This window comes from Oncorhynchus masou, unplaced genomic scaffold (genome assembly GCF_036934945.1).
Source record: "Oncorhynchus masou masou isolate Uvic2021 unplaced genomic scaffold, UVic_Omas_1.1 unplaced_scaffold_2761, whole genome shotgun sequence".
Lineage (NCBI taxonomy): Eukaryota > Metazoa > Chordata > Actinopteri > Salmoniformes > Salmonidae > Oncorhynchus > Oncorhynchus masou.
The window spans coordinates 1-18,864 of NW_027009192.1; the positions used below are offsets into that span (position 1 = coordinate 1).

The 18,864-nt window shown below is 41.2% G+C and overlaps 1 pseudogene; it reads right to left on the bottom strand.

The window, feature by feature from the left end:
- Positions 1-393: 393 nt before the first annotated feature.
- On the bottom strand, positions 394-9,048 carry LOC135533876 (myosin heavy chain, fast skeletal muscle-like; annotated as a pseudogene).
- Between the last annotated feature and the right edge of the window lie 9,816 nt (positions 9,049-18,864).

Here is an 18,864-nt window from a genome sequence, read left to right on the forward strand (position 1 = left end):
GGTGAGTGACATGCTTAAAGATCTCCTCCAGTGTTTTTGTTTTTTACTTTTCCTGTGGAAGACGATATCCCAAGTATAAATACAGTAAAGTACACACACTAAAGGGTAAAAATATATGTCTTGAAGAAAATAGTTTTTTTTTTATACAACTGCAAACTTCAAGGAGTGGCATTCCCGGTATTCCTTAACTGGAAAAGTACAAAATAAAATCACTGGAAGACGTCTTTAAAGCTACATTCTGCGATTCGAAGAATAACAAAACGGGGACCCCAACACTTTTTGCGTACAGCTGAGGAATGAGGCTAGGGAAATGAAATCCCTCTTAAATTTATATTTATTATGCATTACATACAGGAGGCTGACAGAATTGTTTGCCAAGATGTCTACTCTTCCTCACCTCCTCTCCATCATCTTGGTGAACTCTCTCCTCATGAGGAATCCACGGCTGAGAGCCTGGACCATGCCGACCAGAGAGGCCAGCTTCTCATCTCTCATCTCCTCCAGGACACCCAGCAGACCGGCTTTGAAGAACACCTGACACAGGTTGACATGGTCAATTATGGACCCACAGTCAGGTGGTAACAGATAGAAAGGTTGAATCCAAAGAGAGGAACAAAACCACTAGATTGATTTGAACAACATAAACGCTTAAAATCCCCATAAACAAACCATGAGATAGGTTCGTTATGAGTTGTAAGTTATTGTATAGTTGTAGATGAATAATGTACACTGATATAGATAACTGCAGACATACTTCATTCTTGACATAATGCAATAAGATAATGAATTGACTACAATGTTTCTTCACATTTTTAAGAAATAATTACAAGATGGATAGATCAACTGGAGACATTTAATGGTTAGAGTTTAAATTATCATTGAAGTTGTGTTTAGTTGGCATCTTTTAGTTGTGGGTTTTTTGACTGGACTTTGGTGTGTCCAAACTTGTAGTCCTCGTGATTCACATCACTGACCCACAGCTTCTCAGAAGCCTTCTTGTTGTCCATGAACTAGCCCTCGGGATGACGCTGGCATTCAGTACTTTGTACCTGAATCAGGAGAAATGTTAAACATGAGTCAAGTTGTAATGGGTTGGTTAAGCCTATTCTGATGCTGGGAAAACCCTTGGAGAAGATATTTCTGTGTGTGTGTGTGTGTGTGTGTGTGTGTGTGTGTGTGTGTGTGTGTGCGCGTGTGTGTGTGCGTGTGTGTGTGTGTGTGTGTGTGTGTGTGTGTGTGTGTGTGTGTGTGTGTGTGTGTGTGTGTGTGCGTGTGTCTGCGTTGAAGTCAGCATAGATGATTGTGCTGTGTGTGTTTACCTCAGATCCTGATCCCCATAGATGATTCTACTGGATAACCAGGAAGTTCTCCATCAGACCTGGAAACACAAACCAAATCCTCTTTAAATACTCATAAACAGGTTAAAGACTGGTTTGTTAGTGTTACTGATACTGTACTGACAAGATGTCATATTTAACTCAACATCTATTTGTACCTGGAGTCTTTGACTCGTTGGGGATCAGGCAGCGTACAAAGTGAGGATGAGTGCTCCTCAAGTTGGTCATCAGCTTATGTAAGTTCTCCTGTAGGAGGGTTACAAACCATGTTCTCAGAAATCATTTCTGATAGTCACTACAGCTGAATATCCACATTTTAAAAGCTCACCCTGAACTGGGAGGACACAGTCTGCATGGAACCACCCTTCTTCTTGCCTCCTTTCTTGGTTGTATCTGTTATAATGGAGAAAAGTTCAATATAATTATAAATGAGAGGGATCTCAGGTTATCTTCACACGTATCTTAATGCAAATGCTGCCAATGAGATTGTGTAAAATAACACCTATTGTATGAGTAAATTAACCTAGTAAATCACCCTGACAAATTGTGATACATTTAAAGCAGCAATCAGCAGTTGAAACAATAACAAAATATCCTCCCTGCCCCTGTTTTGATAAAAAAAACAGAGATGGTCTGGAGAAATGTAACCACTCAAATTTATAAACAGATCTATGTATTCAAGGACTGACCATTCATGATATCAAAATGATAGTTTTAATAATGTTTTGAGGCTGTGAAGTGCATGTTTCCCTTTACTTTGCTTACAAGCATACGAGTAAAAGCTTATATTTCGGCTTCTGATGGGGTACAACGGCTGAACTAAGCTGATGTTCTTCAAGAAAGTTCAAGAAAGTTATGTTCTTCAAGAACGAATGGGTACATGTCTTCAGTCCACAAATGGATGTAGCAACTGCAGACTGACCCTTTAAAGAGAATAGGACTGATTTGTAACTAGTTCTCCATGAAATATTTTGATGTTCTGCTCGTCTTACCCTCAGGTGGGGCAGCGACATACAGGGTTGCCATCAGTTTGACTGAGGACTTCCCGTACAGCTGAAGAACTGAGTCGTTCAGGGGGTCCTTGTTCTTCTCCAGCCAGCCAGTGATGTTGTAGTCCACAGTCCCGGCGTAGTGAACCAGGGAGAAGTGGGCCTCTGCCTTGCCTTTGGCCGGCTTGGGCTTCTCAAACGCTTTGGTTTTGCCAAGATGCTGGGAGTACAGCTTGTCCTTGAAGGTAGTGTCTGAAGACTTGGGGAACATGCACTCCTCTTCAAGGATGGAGAAGATGCCCAATGGCTTTACGAAAAGAGATGTACATCAAATTAGTGATGTTTACAGTTAGGTTCACATGTATTCCTTTAGCAAATACGCTATTATCAGAGTATCTTCATTTAGTGGCACAATAGGAAACATATTGAGTTCTCAACAGTCGTACCATCTGATATCTCACATCACTCCATTTGAACTTTGCTGTTGAGGTCCATTATAATCCTGATAGACAGCTTACCTTCTCAATAAGCTCAATGCAGGCAGCCAAGTCCATGCCGAAGTCAATGAAGGCCCAGACGATTCCCTCCTTCTTGTACTCCTCTTGTTCCAGGACGAACATGGTGTGGTTGAAAAACTGTTGCAGTTTCTCATTGGTGAAGTTGATGCACAGCTGCTCCATGCTGTTGTACTGTTGATGGAATTTCAGAAGGGATCATTTTATCATCATACAAGGCTGTAATCCCTCTCAATCACAACTAATTGTCTTGTTCTGGTCTCAGACTCACATCAAAGATCTCAAACCCGGCAATGTCGAGCACACCGATGTAGAACTGCCTTGGATTCTTGGTGTCCAACATCTCGTTGATACGGATGACCATCCACAAGAACATCCTCTCATAGATGGACTTGGCCAGAGCCGAGACTGAGTTATTAACCTGCAATGATAATACCTCAAATGAATACATGAGATATTGACCATGTCAAGGGACAAGGTGAAAAGAGCTTGGGGAAAACATCATCACTATTCAAAACAAGCAATATACTCATCACCAAAAGATGTATGGTGCTCAGAAAATGGTAGAAGCTGTGTTTGGTCACCTTACCTGAGGCACAGTCTGTCCCTTGGTCACATACTCGTTGCCGACCTTCACTCTGGGGTAGCACAGAGCCTTCAGCATCTCAGCTGAGTTCAGGCCCAGCAGGTAGCCGATTTTATCAGCCACTGGAGAGAGAAAACCAAGATTACAACAACAGACTCAGAAACACAAGATCACTTGATTCTGATGTCACACCAACAAAAGGGTTAGGTTTCTTCCCGTTTTGGCCTGATTTGGACACCCGCATTGCTTGCTGTCAGCCACAGCACTTTGAATTTTGTACGAATATATAAATAAATTTGATTTGATTTGGACCCACAACCATTGATAGTTGGAATTTGGTCTCTATAAATGATCTCCTGCCAGACTTTGATGAGGCCTGTCTGTCTTACACGTCTATGAGTGGGACTGGGACGTTGTATATCTATGAGTGGGAATGGGACTAATGTTTACATATTGTATATCTAAGGAGGGACTGGGACTGGGACTAACGTTTATATTTTGTATATCTATGAGTGGGACTGGGACTAATTAATGTTTATATATTGTATATCTATGGAGTGGGACTGGGACTAATGTTTACATATTGTATATCTATGAGTGGGACTGGGACTAATGTTTACATATTGTATATCTATGAGTGGGACTGGGACTAATGGGACTAATTGTATATCATGAGTTGGGACTATATCTATGAGTGGGACTGGGACTAATGTTTACATATTGTATATCTATGAGTGGGACTGGGATCACGTTTAAGGGACTACTATGTTTACATATTGTATATCTATGAGTGGGACTGGGACTAATGTTTACATATTGTATATCTAAGGAGGGACTGGGACTAATGTTTATATATTGTATATCTATGAGTGGGACTGGGACTAATGTTTACATATTGTATATCTATGAGTGGGACTGGGACTAATGTTTACATATTGTATATCTATGAGTGGGACTGGGACTAATGTTTACATATTGTATATCTATGAGTGGACTGGGACTAATGTTTACATATTGTATATCTATGAGTGGGACTGGGACTAATGTTTACATATTGTATATTGTATATCTACATATTGTATATCTATGAGTGGGACTGGGACTAATGTTTACATATTGTATATTCATGAGTGGGACTGGGACTAATGTTTACATATTGTATATCTATGAGTGGGACTCACCCTCTGTGCCGTCTGGCTCGGCCTGCTCCTCACGCTGCTTCTGCTTGAATTTCAAGTTGCCATGGTGCAGTACAGCTCCTGTCAGCTTGTAGATGCTATTTTTCTCATCATTGCTGAAGCCCAGGATTGTAATGGCATCCTGGCATTAGACAGGAAGTACAACAGTGATGAACTGAACGGTAGTTTTCTCACATACAGAACACTATGGGTATGTGTGTATGGCAGTCGAACACTAACAGTTTCTTCCCGTAGCCACCCATATGTAAAAGTAGGCTCAGCAGAAGTCAAATGAGATGGATACATTTGACTGGGTTCTCAGATCCACGTGATTACACTTGACCAACACTGGTAGATGACAGCACAAAAGGAATTTTTAGACTAGAGATTGACACGGGAACATGAATCCCGCGGGTTTTTGCGGGTCCTCCGGGATTCTGGCAGGAATGGGAGTGAAGTTCTAGAATCAAGTTCGGACGGGATCAACAGTCCACAGGAGCTGGCAGTACATGTATAGTTATAAATATCGTTTTGGGGTGGAAATATATAATGTGTAGAGTATTTCATTACAATTTATTTTTATTTTTACGAAATACATTGTAATTTCCCCCTCCCCATCTGTCGGCTCACCCTCCCGGTTCACTCCAGTTGTAGCGGGTCACAACGCTACCTCAGATACCAACCGACGTTTGTAGACTAAATGACAAAGCCTTCAGTAGAGGAATTGCAACATCTTGTTGCAGCGAAGGACACTTCACTAACAATATTAACATTAGAGCCAAGGGAAATGGCGATGTTTTAGTTCAATTTGATGTGCTTGTCTCTGACAATGATGGTACCTAGAACAAGTCTTGTAAAAGAAATGCTGCGGTGTAACGTAATCAAATACGCAACAACAAGAGAGCGGGACAAGCGGCCTGATGCCGCATAGCTGCTCTCCTCCCCAACAACTTTATCGTCAAGCCTGATTGTTCGTGTATTTAACTAAACCCGTAACGTATGAGGTGAAGAGTGAAATAAAAATCTATTGACTTATGCAGTAATGCCCGCTCAGGTTTATTTTTTATGTTCATGTTGAAAATGTTATTGTGTTGTAAATGTTCATATGCGGCAGTGCTCAGCTGTAGGTTACTGTGGTCTGTCCTCATCCTCCAGTTTCAATCCATCTACATTTAGGTCGTTTAGAATATGTTCTTATCCAGGGCGATTTAGGCCTACAAGTTAGTGCATTTAACTAAGATAGGTAAAACAACCACATATCACAGTCGCGTATAGCATTGCTGAAATCATTTAGCATACTTCCTAAACAAACACAATAGCCTACATACTGTATTTCTGTGCGCAAAAATGAGCACTGGACGGGACAAGAGTGATTTTTTTTTTATCCGGAAGGGACAGGAAAGTTCAAGGGTTGAAGAACTGTTGCTGGATCAGGACAGTACAGAAAAACATTGACAGGACAAGATGGGAAAGGAATGAATTTTCACTCCCTTGTCAACCTCTATTTGACACAGTTCCACAGGGACTTAGTGGAACTCTCTTGTGGATGTCTTACATGTACAGTATGGGCCTCAAGGTGAAGTGTGAAGGCATGAAGAGTTCCTTGAGGCACACGCCTAACTAACAATAAGGCAGAATAAAACAAAATCCATGAAAATTCCCAGCTGCCACCAAGTTGGAATTGCACAGTGCATTCAGTGTGTATGGTGGTCCTACCCATTCCATATATAGAACATGATGAACCCTTTGTTTGACTCACGTCTGTGGCATCCAGCTCTTCCTTGTCGTTGATGCTGGCCACAGTGATCTGTCCCTGACTGCACATGGGGAAGTCGTAGGGGTTGGTGGTGATGAGTGACATTTCTATGGACAACAGAGGATGTCTTGTCAGTTAAATCTCTTAGAATTCTACTGTCCTACCTTTACAGTATGTCTCCTTTACTCAGTAGATGGACTCAAGGATGTAGTATAAAATAAATAGCATCAACTGAGACTCGTGGACTAGTGCACCACAGTCCATTACCTGATAGATATTTCCAAAGACCTGACCCATAAATAGATGCCTTGTTACCATGGATGTACTCATTGTAATAGTATTTATAATGGAGGTAGGAAACATTCCCCCTGAACCTCTACTTTGCCTCACCAATAATGTCAGGTTTGTGATTGGTCATCATCTGGAAGAAGATGTGGTAACCTCTCTCATCGGGAAGCTGGAAGGACACTCTGGACTTCTCTAGCAGGTCTGAGAGAGAGAGACAGAGAGAGAGAGAGAGAATATGAGATAAAATGATATCATGATATGCTCTCCGAATAAGAATATGTGTGAATTTAGGAAATCATTGAGAAACAATGAAAATCAACTCACAGGTCTCAATGTCAGCTTTAGCCAGTTTGCTACCTTGGAAGTGAATCCTGATGAATTTACCCTAAAGTCGAGCCATGGGGGTTAGAAAGAGGTTAACTAAATACATCTAACATTTTACTTTGATAGACTCCTTTAAATGTTACAGTTTGTTGGACATCTATTGATACAACAGAAGGGAAATACTGAAATACATTTGTCCAATATTAGATAACTTTCCCAGTGTGCCCTTCATACTTACGAAGCGAGACGAGTTGTCGTTCCTCACTGTCTTGGCATTACCGTAAGCCTCCAGCAGAGGGTTAGCAGCAATGATCTGATCCTCAAGAGACCCCTGATTGAGACAAACACAAGTTGATCAGAAACTGGTAAAGTGGTAAAGTTAGTTATTCTCGATTGCTTGAAAACATCCCACCAAACTGACATGTGTTAAAATGGCACTTAGAAGCTGAACATACCTGCATTTTGCTGGGGTCTACTTCCTTCTTGACACCAGACACTGCAATGGTGGCAAAGTACTGGATGACACGCTTGGTGTTGACAGTCTTTCCAGCACCGGATTCTCCGCTGGTTAACATGACAGAGAAACAGGGGTTTTAGTCACATGTTCGAATGTCAGATTGGCTTTCACTAAGAAATAACATTGAAAAATACACTGTGTTCCTACGTAAATTAACAAATATCCCCACTCATCAACTCATTTCTATGCAATGCCTAATCCATTCATAATGTCATGTGTTTTCATCACACCCAAGTGTCCCAAAATATTGCAGTAGAAACATTTTCTCAAGTGAGATTTTAGTAAACAACTTACGTAATCAGGACGGACTGGTTCTCCTGGTCTGTAACAAAACAACATATTGATTATCATATTCAAGCAACATTATGGGGACATTATTGAATTCATAGCATCATCATGGATTTCATTTTGAACATTTTCCATTCAAGGCCAGTGAAATCAGATATTACCAGCAAACTGTTCTAATGTAGAATAGAAAACAGTAGATACATCTCTAAAACATATTTTAACTTCCTTCCATCCATCCATCCATCCATCCATCCATTAGAGCTCATACCAATCTGCATGAACTGGAAGGCGTTGTCAGAGACAGAGAAGATATGGGGTGGAGCCTCCATCCTCTTCTTCCCTCTGTAGGCGTTAACAACCTCCATGTCGTACACAGGGAGCCACTTGTAGGGGTTCACCGTGGCACAGAACAGCCCAGAGTAGGTCTGGATGAACGAGAATAAATGAAATTAGGGGATGAGAACAATCAGATTGACGTTTGCCTGGATTGATGTGAGGATGTGGGTGTACTATGGTATAGTAATGTAGGTCTACTGTATTGGTCTGTTTTGGTTTCTACCATGACTTTATGTGTAGTACTGTATGTGTGTGTATGTTTATACAGGTTTCTTACATAGATCATCCATGCTGCATAACGCTCTTTGAGGTTATACAACACAGAGGCTTCATTCAGGTAGGTCATCATGGCCATGTCCTCAATCTTGTCGTACTTAGGGGGGTTCATCTCATAGACATCTGCATCTTTGAACACTTTTCCTTCCTGAAACAGTCAGAAATCTAGATTATACACAGATCAAACTGGACAGGACTGAATGCTTTTAAAAACAAATATATATATAAAAAAAACTGCATACCCATTTTAATCCGACTACTTTGTTATCAACCACTGACACATACAAGGTGATACTTAACTAGTCAATATAGAAAATTCAATGCCAATTTTAATTAGCAGCGATAAACAGGATGTGCTTGAAGGTTATATTCTGCTTACAAAAAAAACTAAGAAATGCTTATTAATCAATATTTGTTTACTTATTTAATTTGTACAATTGGCATGATACAAATGAAAAAAGTGTCTGCACAATCTTCAATTCTTTTCAAATCAGGCTTACCTCCTTAGTGCCGTTAGGATTCGTGACTGTCACAGTACACTTTCCTTCAGCCCTGGCAGTGACCAAACCCTTAAGGTAAAGCTCCTTGGTGTCTGCGACATAGCAGGCGTTCTTGAATCAAAGGGTGCGGTTTGTGCCTCCATCCTCTCCTTCTCAGGCTTACGGAGGTATATGGCAGCCTTGCCGTAGATTTGCATCTCCGTCCGTACTCATGGTGACGGATCACTGGGAAAGAGGCGAAACAAGAAACATGATTGACTCTGTGGTGCTTCCTCCACAGTCAACAGAGTTGTGAGTGGTTTCTCTCACAGAACATTTGTCACTTTTCTTGTGAAGACTCAAACTATGTCTCACCTTCTTTTTCCCTTCTACAGATGAATTTGTACTTCTTGGAGAACCCTGGGAAACATTAGGGTGGTGTGAATAAGTCTAAAGCCTCTATCATTTAGCCCCGGAGGGCCAGAAAACATCATTCAACTCAATCATGACAACCTTGTCCAATTAAACTACAGGTGACACTAGTGACTTTCATTGTCCTGGTGACAACTCCCTTAACTACACATTCTGACAAGAATTCCAATAAAATACCCCCCGAAAACCCAGTTACATTATAAACCAACCCTCCATTTATAAACAGCAGGAGCACCACTTTTGACCGTAAATGAAATTTACAGATTTGAATAGAAAACACACATTTAAAGTTAAGCACAATAAATAAATAAAACATTTTAAATCAATGTCACCTGATTGCATTTTAAATATCTAACAAGACACATGTAAGATTCTAAGCACACAAAAAACATGTGAAGAGGTGGAGAGTCTTACCACAGAGGAAGAAGGTGTCTGACTTATGGATGCTGGGCTCTCAGCCTGCTTATATCTGGTTGAAACTGACAGCCAGGCAAAAGTTAATTATGGACCACTCTGTTAAAGGAAATGGATTGACTGAGAGACCTCTGTATTTCTGTGTCTCACTAGCGCCACCAAGTCCCAGGAGCCACACTCCCATTACATTACTTTTAATGCAATAGTTGGTTTTAAATTGAATTTCACTGAATTTACTTAAATTAGATCAAATCAAATGTTATTTGTCACATGTGCCAAATACAACAGGACCTTACAGTGAAATGCTTACTTATACAAGCCCTTAACCAACAATGCAGTTTTAAGAAGAAAATAGATAATAATAAAATAATAATAATTATGACAATATCAATATGACAATAATTATGACGCTGCCACTCATACTGTAATGACACTATAATTGTAATAAAAATATATAATGTTACTTAATTTAGTTTCCTTTTTGTGGCATTAATCCTTATCAACAGCTTTCTTTATATTTAAAAAAAATATATCTATTATTTTGCTTTCAAACACATCTAAACGGTCTCCTCAGTCACCTCATGCTGTCAAACACATCTAAACGGTCTCCTCAGTCACCTCATGCTGTCAAACACATCTAAACGGTCTCCTCAGTCACCTCATGCTGTCAAACACATCTAAACGGTCTCCTCAGTCACCTCATGCTGTCAAACACATCTAAACGGTCTCCTCGGTCACCTCATGCTGTCAAACACATCTAAACGGTCTCCTCGGTCACCTCATGCTGTCAAACACATCTAAACGGTCTCCTCAGTCACCTCATGCTGTCAAACACATCTAAACGGTCTCCTCGGTCACCTCATGCTGTCAAACACATCTAAACGGTCTCATGCTGTCAAACACATCTAACCTCATGCTGGTCACCTCATGCTGTCAAACACATCTAAACGGTCTCCTCGGTCACCTCATGCTGTCAAACACATCTAAACGGTCTCCTCGGTCACCTCATGCTGTCAAACACATCTAAACGGTCTCCTCAGTCACCTCATGCTGTCAAACCATCAAACGGTGTCACCTCATGCTGTCAAACACATCTAAACGGTCTCCTCAGTCACCTCATGCTGTCAAACACATCTAAACGGTCTCCTCGGTCACCTCATGCTGTCAAACACATCTAAACGGTCTCCTGTCAAACACATCTAAACGTCACCTCATGCTGTCAAACACATCTAAACGGTCTCCTCAGTCACCTCATGCTGTCAAACACATCTAAACGGTCTCCTCAGTCACCTCATGCTGTCAAACACATCTAAACGGTCTCCTCGGTCACCTCATGCTGTCAAACACATCTAAACGGTCTCCTGGTCACCTCATGCTGTCAAACACATCTAAACGGTCTCCTCAGTCACCTCATGCTGTCAAACACATCTAAACGGTCTCCTCGGTCACCTCATGCTGTCAAACACATCTAAACGGTCTCCTCAGTCACCTCATGCTGTCAAACACATCTAAACGGTCTCCTCAGTCACCTCATGCTGTCAAACACATCTAAACGGTCTCCTCGGTCACCTCATGCTGTCAAACACATCTAAACGGTCTCCTCAGTCACCTCATGCTGTCAAACACATCTAAACGGTCTCCTCAGTCACCTCATGCTGTCAAACACATCTAAACGGTCTCCTCGGTCACCTCATGCTGTCAAACACATCTAAACGGTCTCCTCAGTCACCTCATGCTGTCAAACACATCTAAACTGTCTCCTCAGTCACCTCATGCTAGTCTCCTCAGTCGGTCACCTCATGCTGTCAAACACATCTAAACGGTCTCCTCGTCACCTCATGCTTGTGAAGGAGTTGGCCGTTACTTCGTGTTTTGCTTAGTTTGATTTGTCACCCTGGTAAAACCATATTGCAAAAATGATTTTAAAGCTACAACAGAAACATTTAGGCTTTCAATTACAGCTCATAAAAGTGTTAAATCAACTGTGTAGTTATTTCTCTACAGTGTGATCTATTGAAGATGCTGCAGGAGCTTTTTTTTCGTCTCACATTTCAGTTGTCTAAAACGGTCCAGGAGGATTCTTAAGGCGTAACATAACATCAGTACAGTATTTAAATCATCTTATCCACTCATGTTTCTGACAGCCATGTAGCTGCCTCAAACTTTTATTACACTCTGAGGTAAACCGTTTAGCAGCTGGCTTCTATAAAACTGCTTTAAAATGACTATATAGTTACAATATAGTAACAGATTCCTTTCCATTTCCATGACATTTTAATTAATCCTTTACAAATACAGTTGTAATTTCTTTCTAACAGCTGTAGCAACTTGTGAGGGAGCCACGATCAGCAGAGACATTTCTTTAACCTATTTTTAACACATGTAATTCAGCAATGTAATGCACACACACTAGATGTTAATGTATTTAAATGTAGGTCAATCCTAAAGTCTTTTGTCTGAAATGTCTCTTTTGGTTGTGTGTCGGACTCCAGTAAGACCACCTGTCACCATTGGCGTCGGCCAATAGGGATCCTAATAAATAAAACCAGGAAGTTGTTCTTTCAAGTCAGGCATTTCACATTCTTCAATATCTATCTCATCCTTGCTTTTATCAAACCTCTGCATTTAATAGTCGTTTAAATGTTCTTTGTGTCTAATATGGTGCAGCCATATTAATGTTTAATAGCGTGAACCTTTACACAGGGCCGGCCCTAGCCTTTTGGGGCCCTAGGTGAGATTGGGCCACAGTGGAAGTCATGGCCCCTGCGTCCCCGGCCGGTTTAGGCCATGATTACTACGAGTTTAGATAGCTGACTAGATTAATTTACCAATTGAAAAATTAGCTGACATAGCTAATTCAGTGACTGATATAAGAACAGAAAACTGCTGAGGCACAACCATTGTGCTGGATGCACAAGTTGAGCAGGGGGCTGACCATCTGGGAGGAGCATCAAGGCCTTTTAATTTCTTGGACTGTGTTCTAGTCTTCACTGCAGCCAAGGTTCATTGTTTGGTTTCTCTGCCAACATTTCCGCATAGCCAAAATCTGGCTCCGTTGCCACTGCTATTAGACAGAAGATATTTACTTGGCGTGTTTGTGGGTGGAGAGAACATCAACACCATGCAGACTAAGAGTTTATGACATTCAAGTTATTTTAATGTGCAAAGATCTGGCATGACACATGACCTGTGTTTCTGTATCTGAGGGACATGTTTTCTCTTAGCTCCAAACTTGTTTCCATCCGCAAATCAGTGGGGTGGAGATGTCAGAGGAATAGACAACTGTGAATTTGGCCACAAACACCTCAACTGACTTTACAGCCATGGGTCTTCTCACAATGCACTGTATCGAGATCAGGGCTGGGGTCATTTAGAGTCAATTTAGGAATTGACCTGCAATAATTTCTCATTAAAAGCCTTGAAGTATTGGAAATTCAGTTCAATTCCTGAATGAACTGGGTTCTATTTCTTCATTAACACACTGAACCTGATTTTAGGTCATTAAGGGCTAAATTGAAGATTATGATCCATTGATTTCACTAAACCCGCTATGTTAGCGCTGGGGTGGAACACGAGCCTGCACACTATGTGGATGGGCTGTCCAGAACAGGAGTTTCTGGCCTCTGACACACTGTTAACTGGCAGATGTCATTAAACCGTTGAGTAAACTGTCCTTATAAAACTGTCATTGTACATATTTGATGGATTGTGGCAGGCCCTTCAGAGGATCAGACAGTAACTCTTCATCCAATACATTTTAAGGGTGATTTAATTCCTCAGGCAGAGCCGGCTCTAGCCACTAAGTGGCATAACTGGCATAGGGGCCCCCGAACCCCCCCACACCCCCACAAATAAGTAAAAAATAATAATAATTAGGAAACCTGTCGTCTTCTCAAGTTACTATTAGGAGTTAGAATAGTAGAATACCCAAGATGCATTTTAAAAATGTGGTTGTACATGAGCAGTTTTTCTCTTGTTATGTCAGTCACTGAATAAAGGTCTTCACGGGTCCACCCGATTACCCGGGACCAGAACCGGTCCCAAATTCCATAGAAAGTGTCACGTTCTGACCTTTATTTCCTTTGTTTTGTCATTATTTAGTATGGTCAGGGCGTGAGTTGGGGTGGGCAGTCTATGTTTGGTTTTCTATGATTTGGGTATTTCTATGTTTCGGCCTAGTATGGTTCTCAATCAGAGGCAGGTGTCATTAGTTGTCTCTGACTGAGAATCATACTTAGGTAGCCTGGGTTTCACTGTGTGTTTGTGGGTGATTGTTCCTGTCTCTGGGTTTACACCAGATAGGACTGGTTTTTTTTCACATTTCTTGTTTTGTTAGTTTATTCATGTATAGTGTCTTTATTAAAGTACCATGAATAACCACCACGCTGCGTTTTGGTCCACCTCTCCTTCACCAAAAGAAAACCGTTACAGAAAGACCCTCGGATCTCGGTCGGGTCCTGTTTGATGGCCATTATTTTAGATGCAACAGAAAATGGATGTGTGAAACCATTTCGGACAAATGTTGGACATGTTTCAGGTCAGGATCTGGTCAACCTCGGATCCTAATCGGGTTGGGTATTGATCTTCAGAAAAATGACCTGGTCCTGTCGAAGTCGGGTTGGAATTTTGTGGTTCCAATTCGGTGCGGGTCTCATTTTCAGGACCCAAGAAAACCTCTATCACTGACAGTCTCTTAATGAGCCCATGTCAGTTAATATTTTGTAGCTTGCTGAGATAGTCTAGTAACCATGGTAGAATTGGGGTGCCAGGTAGCCTAGTTGTTAGAGCTGTTGGACTAGTAATCCAAAAGGTTGCTAGATAGAGTCCCTCAGCTGACAAGGTAAAAAATCTGTTGTTCTGCCCCTGAACAAGGCAGTTAACCCACTGTTCCTAAGCCGTCATTGAAAATAAGAGTTTGTTCTTAACTGACTTGCCTAGTTAAATAACAAATCAACCGGACTCGCAGGGCATGAGCTCAGGGGCCTTGACCTCCAGGGGCCCCCATTGATTTTGTTTGTCACTCTCACCCATATATCATATTAACATTCCATAAGTCACGTAAAAATGTATAGAATTGCAGAAAATGTGTCATAAAATTGGGTGGGGGTGGGGGGCAACAACATTTAGTTTAGGGTCCCCAAAAGGCTAGGGCCGGCTCTGGAGACACCCTAGCAGCTTGGCTCACATCAGCATTTTTTTACACGGTTCAATCCATTAAAATGTCACAGCAGTAAAACTCTATATCTGGATATGAAATGTCTGTGGCAGGGATCCACAAAACAACCGAGCAGGGTTCATTCAGATCTCATTTCCAGGTCACGTATCTCGCTGTAAATTTAGTATGGGAGGGGCCAATGTCAGCAATGTGAGGACCTCGTGGTCGACCAATAAGGTCTAAATAATGTGCTGTTCTGACCCGGACCTCTCTGTGATCCACATTACAGGTTATGAGGTCTAAATAATGTGCTGTTCTGACCCGGATCTCTCTGTGATCCACATTACAGGTTATGAGGTCTAAATAATGTGCTGTTCTGACCCGGACCTCTCTGTGATCCACATTACAGGTTATGAGGTCTAAATAATGTGCTGTCCTGAACCGGATCTCTCTGTGATCCACATTACAGGTTATGAGGTCTAAATAATGTGCTGTTCTGACCCGGATCTCTCTGTGATCCACATTACCGGTTATGAGGTCTAAATAATGTGCTGTTCTGACCCGGACCTCTCTGTGATCCACATTATAGGTTATGAGGTCTAAATAATGTGCTGTTCTGACCCGGATCTCTCTGTGATCCACATTACAGGTTATGAGGTCTAAATAATGTGCTGTTCTGACCCGGACCTCTCTGTGGTCCACATTACAGGTTATGAGGTCTAAATAATGTGCTGTTCTGACCCGGACCTCTCTGTGATCCACATTACAGGTAATGAGGTCTAAATAATGTGCTGTTCTGACCCGGACCTCTCTGTGATCCACATTACAGGATATGAGGTCTTCACTTTTCCTGCATGCAATGTGAAGTCAATGTAATATTAATCTCAGAAGTGTTCAAGGATAAACACATGGGGATCGGTTGTGTTTTCCCATGAAGCTTTACAGATCTTTGGACAAACAAGTAGTTAAAATGATCCCCCCCCCCCCCCCTGTCAGCAGCCTTCTCCTGCCAATCGCCCTGTTCCCGAACCTGGAAGTCAGAATTACATGCAGCCGATTGCTTTATGATCATCTGTCATAGAGATGTCAAAGTATCAAACCCCAACTGCTGAGCTGTTGTTGACACTCCAATTTCATCCCATACAGTCGACAGCAGAGTCACAAGAAGTACAGTCTACCAAAGCAACAGATGAGTTACGAGCCCAATATGGCCATGTTCAGTGGTCAGAAATACATCCAGCTTCCACAGCAATCTCTAAGGTAATTTAGCATTGCTTCGTTGCTTTGTTGGCAGATCTGCTGCTATTTGAGCCGTGTTCCAGAGGACATTAACGTATAGGGAGCAGACTTATACCTGATATGGCTATTAAACGGCCTTGTCAAATATCTGCTTATTTTTGGACAGCTTTTATTTGTACACTTTCAAATGTAAAGACAACAGAGATTGTAGAAAAATACAGTCAAGGACAAGAAAAGTCCATAACAGAGAACATCAATAAAACTGGGAATCCCACAACTCCCCTTCAGCTGAAGCTGTTGGAACATAAAGCATCTGGAGGAGTAAGGTGTGTGTGTGTGTGTGTAAAACCTGTAATACAACTAACTACTACTATAACTGACCCTGTAAAACAACACATTTCACTGCACCTACAGTGCCTTGCGAAAGTATTCGGCCCCCAGGAACTTTGTGACCTTTTGCCACATTTCAGGCTTCAAACATAAAGATATAAAACTATATTTTTTTGTGATGAATCAACAACAAGTGGGACACAATCATGAAGTGGAACGACATTTATTGGATATTTCAAACTTTTTTAACAAATCAAAAACTGAAAAAGTGGGCGTGCAAAATTATTCAGCCACTTTGCTTTCAGTGCAGCAAACTCTCTCCAGAAGTTCAGTGAGGATCTCTGAATGATCCAATGTTGACCTAAATGACTAATGATGATAAATACAATCCACCTGTGTGTAATCAAGTCTCCGTATAAATGCACCTGCACTGTGATAGTCTCAGAGGTCTGTTAAAAGCGCAGAGAGCATCATGAAGAACAAGGAACACACCAGGCAGGTCCGAGATACTGTTGTGAAGAAGTTTAAAGCCGTATTTGGATACAAAAAGATTTCCCAAGCTTTAAACATCTCAAGGAGGACTGTGCAAGCGATAATATTGAAATGGAAGGAGTATCAGACCACTGCAAATCTACCAAGACCTGGCCGTCCCTCTAAACTTTCAGCTCATACAAGGAGAAGACTGATCAGAGATGCAGCCAAGAGACCCATGATCACTCTGGATGAACTGCAGAGATCTACAGCTGAGGTGGGAGACTCTGTCCATAGGACAACAATCAGTCGTATATTGCACAAATCTGGCCTTTATGGAAGAGTGGCAAGAAGAAAGCCATTTCTTAAAGATATCCATAAAAAGTGCCGTTTAAAGTTTGCCACAAGCCACCTGGGAGACACACCAAACATGTGGAAGAAGGTGATCTGGTCAAATGAAACCAAAATTGAACTTTTTGGCAATAATACAAAACATTATGTTTGGCGTAAAAGCAACACAGCTCATCACCCTGAATACACCATACCCACTGTCAAACATGGTGGTGGCAGCATCATGGTTTGGGCCAGCTTTTCTTCAGCAGGGACAGGGAAGATGGTTAAAATTGATGAGAAGATGGATGGAGCCAAATACAGGACCATTCTAGAAGAAAACTTGATGGAGTCTGCAAAAGACCTGAGACTGGGACGGAGATTTGTCTTCCAACAAGACAATGATCCAAAACATAAAGCAAAATCTACAATGGAATGGTTCAAAAATAAACATATCCAGGTGTTAGAATGGCCAAGTCAAAGTCCAGACCTGAATCCAATCGAGAATCTGTGGAAAGAACTGAAAACTGCTGTTCACAAATGCTCTCCATCCAACCTCACTGAGCTCGAGCTGTTTTGCAAGGAGGAATGGGAAAATATTTCAGTCTCTCGATGTGCAATACTGATAGAGACATACCCCAAGCGACTTACAGCTGTAATCGCAGCAAAAGGTGGCGCTACAAAGTATTAACTTAAGGGGGCTGAATAATTTTGAATGCCGAATTCTTCAGTTTTTGATTTGTTAAAAAAGTTTGAAATATCCAATAAATGTCGTTCCACTTCATGATTGTGTCCCACTTGTTGTTGATTCTTCACAAAAAAATACAGTTTTATATCTTTATGTTTGAAGCCTGAAATGTGGCAAAAGGTCTTAAAGTTCAAGGGGGCCGAATACTTTCGCAAGGCACTGTATGTGTGTGTAAGCTGTGTGTAAGCTGAGATATGACTAAGTGTCAAGCCCTGACCTTAGTTATCTTTGTTTTCTTTATTATTTGGTTAGGTCAGGGTGTGACGAGGGTGATTTGTGTAGTTTTGTATTGTCTTGGGGTTTTGGTTTATTTATGGTGTTTAACTAGTCTAGGTGTTTATATGTCTATGGTTGCCTAGATTGGGTCTCAATCAGAGGAAGCTGTTTATCGTTGTCTCTGATTGGGGACCATATTTAGGTAGCCATATTCAATGCATAGTTTGTGGGTTGTTATTCTATATTTAGTTGCCTCTTTGCACTAGTCATATAGCTTCACGGTTCATTTTGTTGTTTTGTATAGTTTTGTTCAGTGTTCGTTCTTTTCATTAAAAGAGTTATGTACGCTTATCACGCTGCGCCTTGGTCTCCTCATTATGACGACCGTGACACTAAGGGGTTAATCAGGGCAAATTTTGCATATATAGACAAGTATTGACCTCTCCATGGTAGCAGGATCTTGTCTATTTTTCCAAGTTTTCTATTGAAATTCCTTGCGAAGAGTTTCATTTATATATATCTACTTCACTGTCAACCCATTTTATAAGTAAACTGCAGGGTAATGTAAAAGCTGTATTTTGTAAAGCTCCCATAAATAATATTGTACACTTATCATAATTAGGTTTTAGTCCAGAGAGTACAGAAAAGTTATCTTCAATG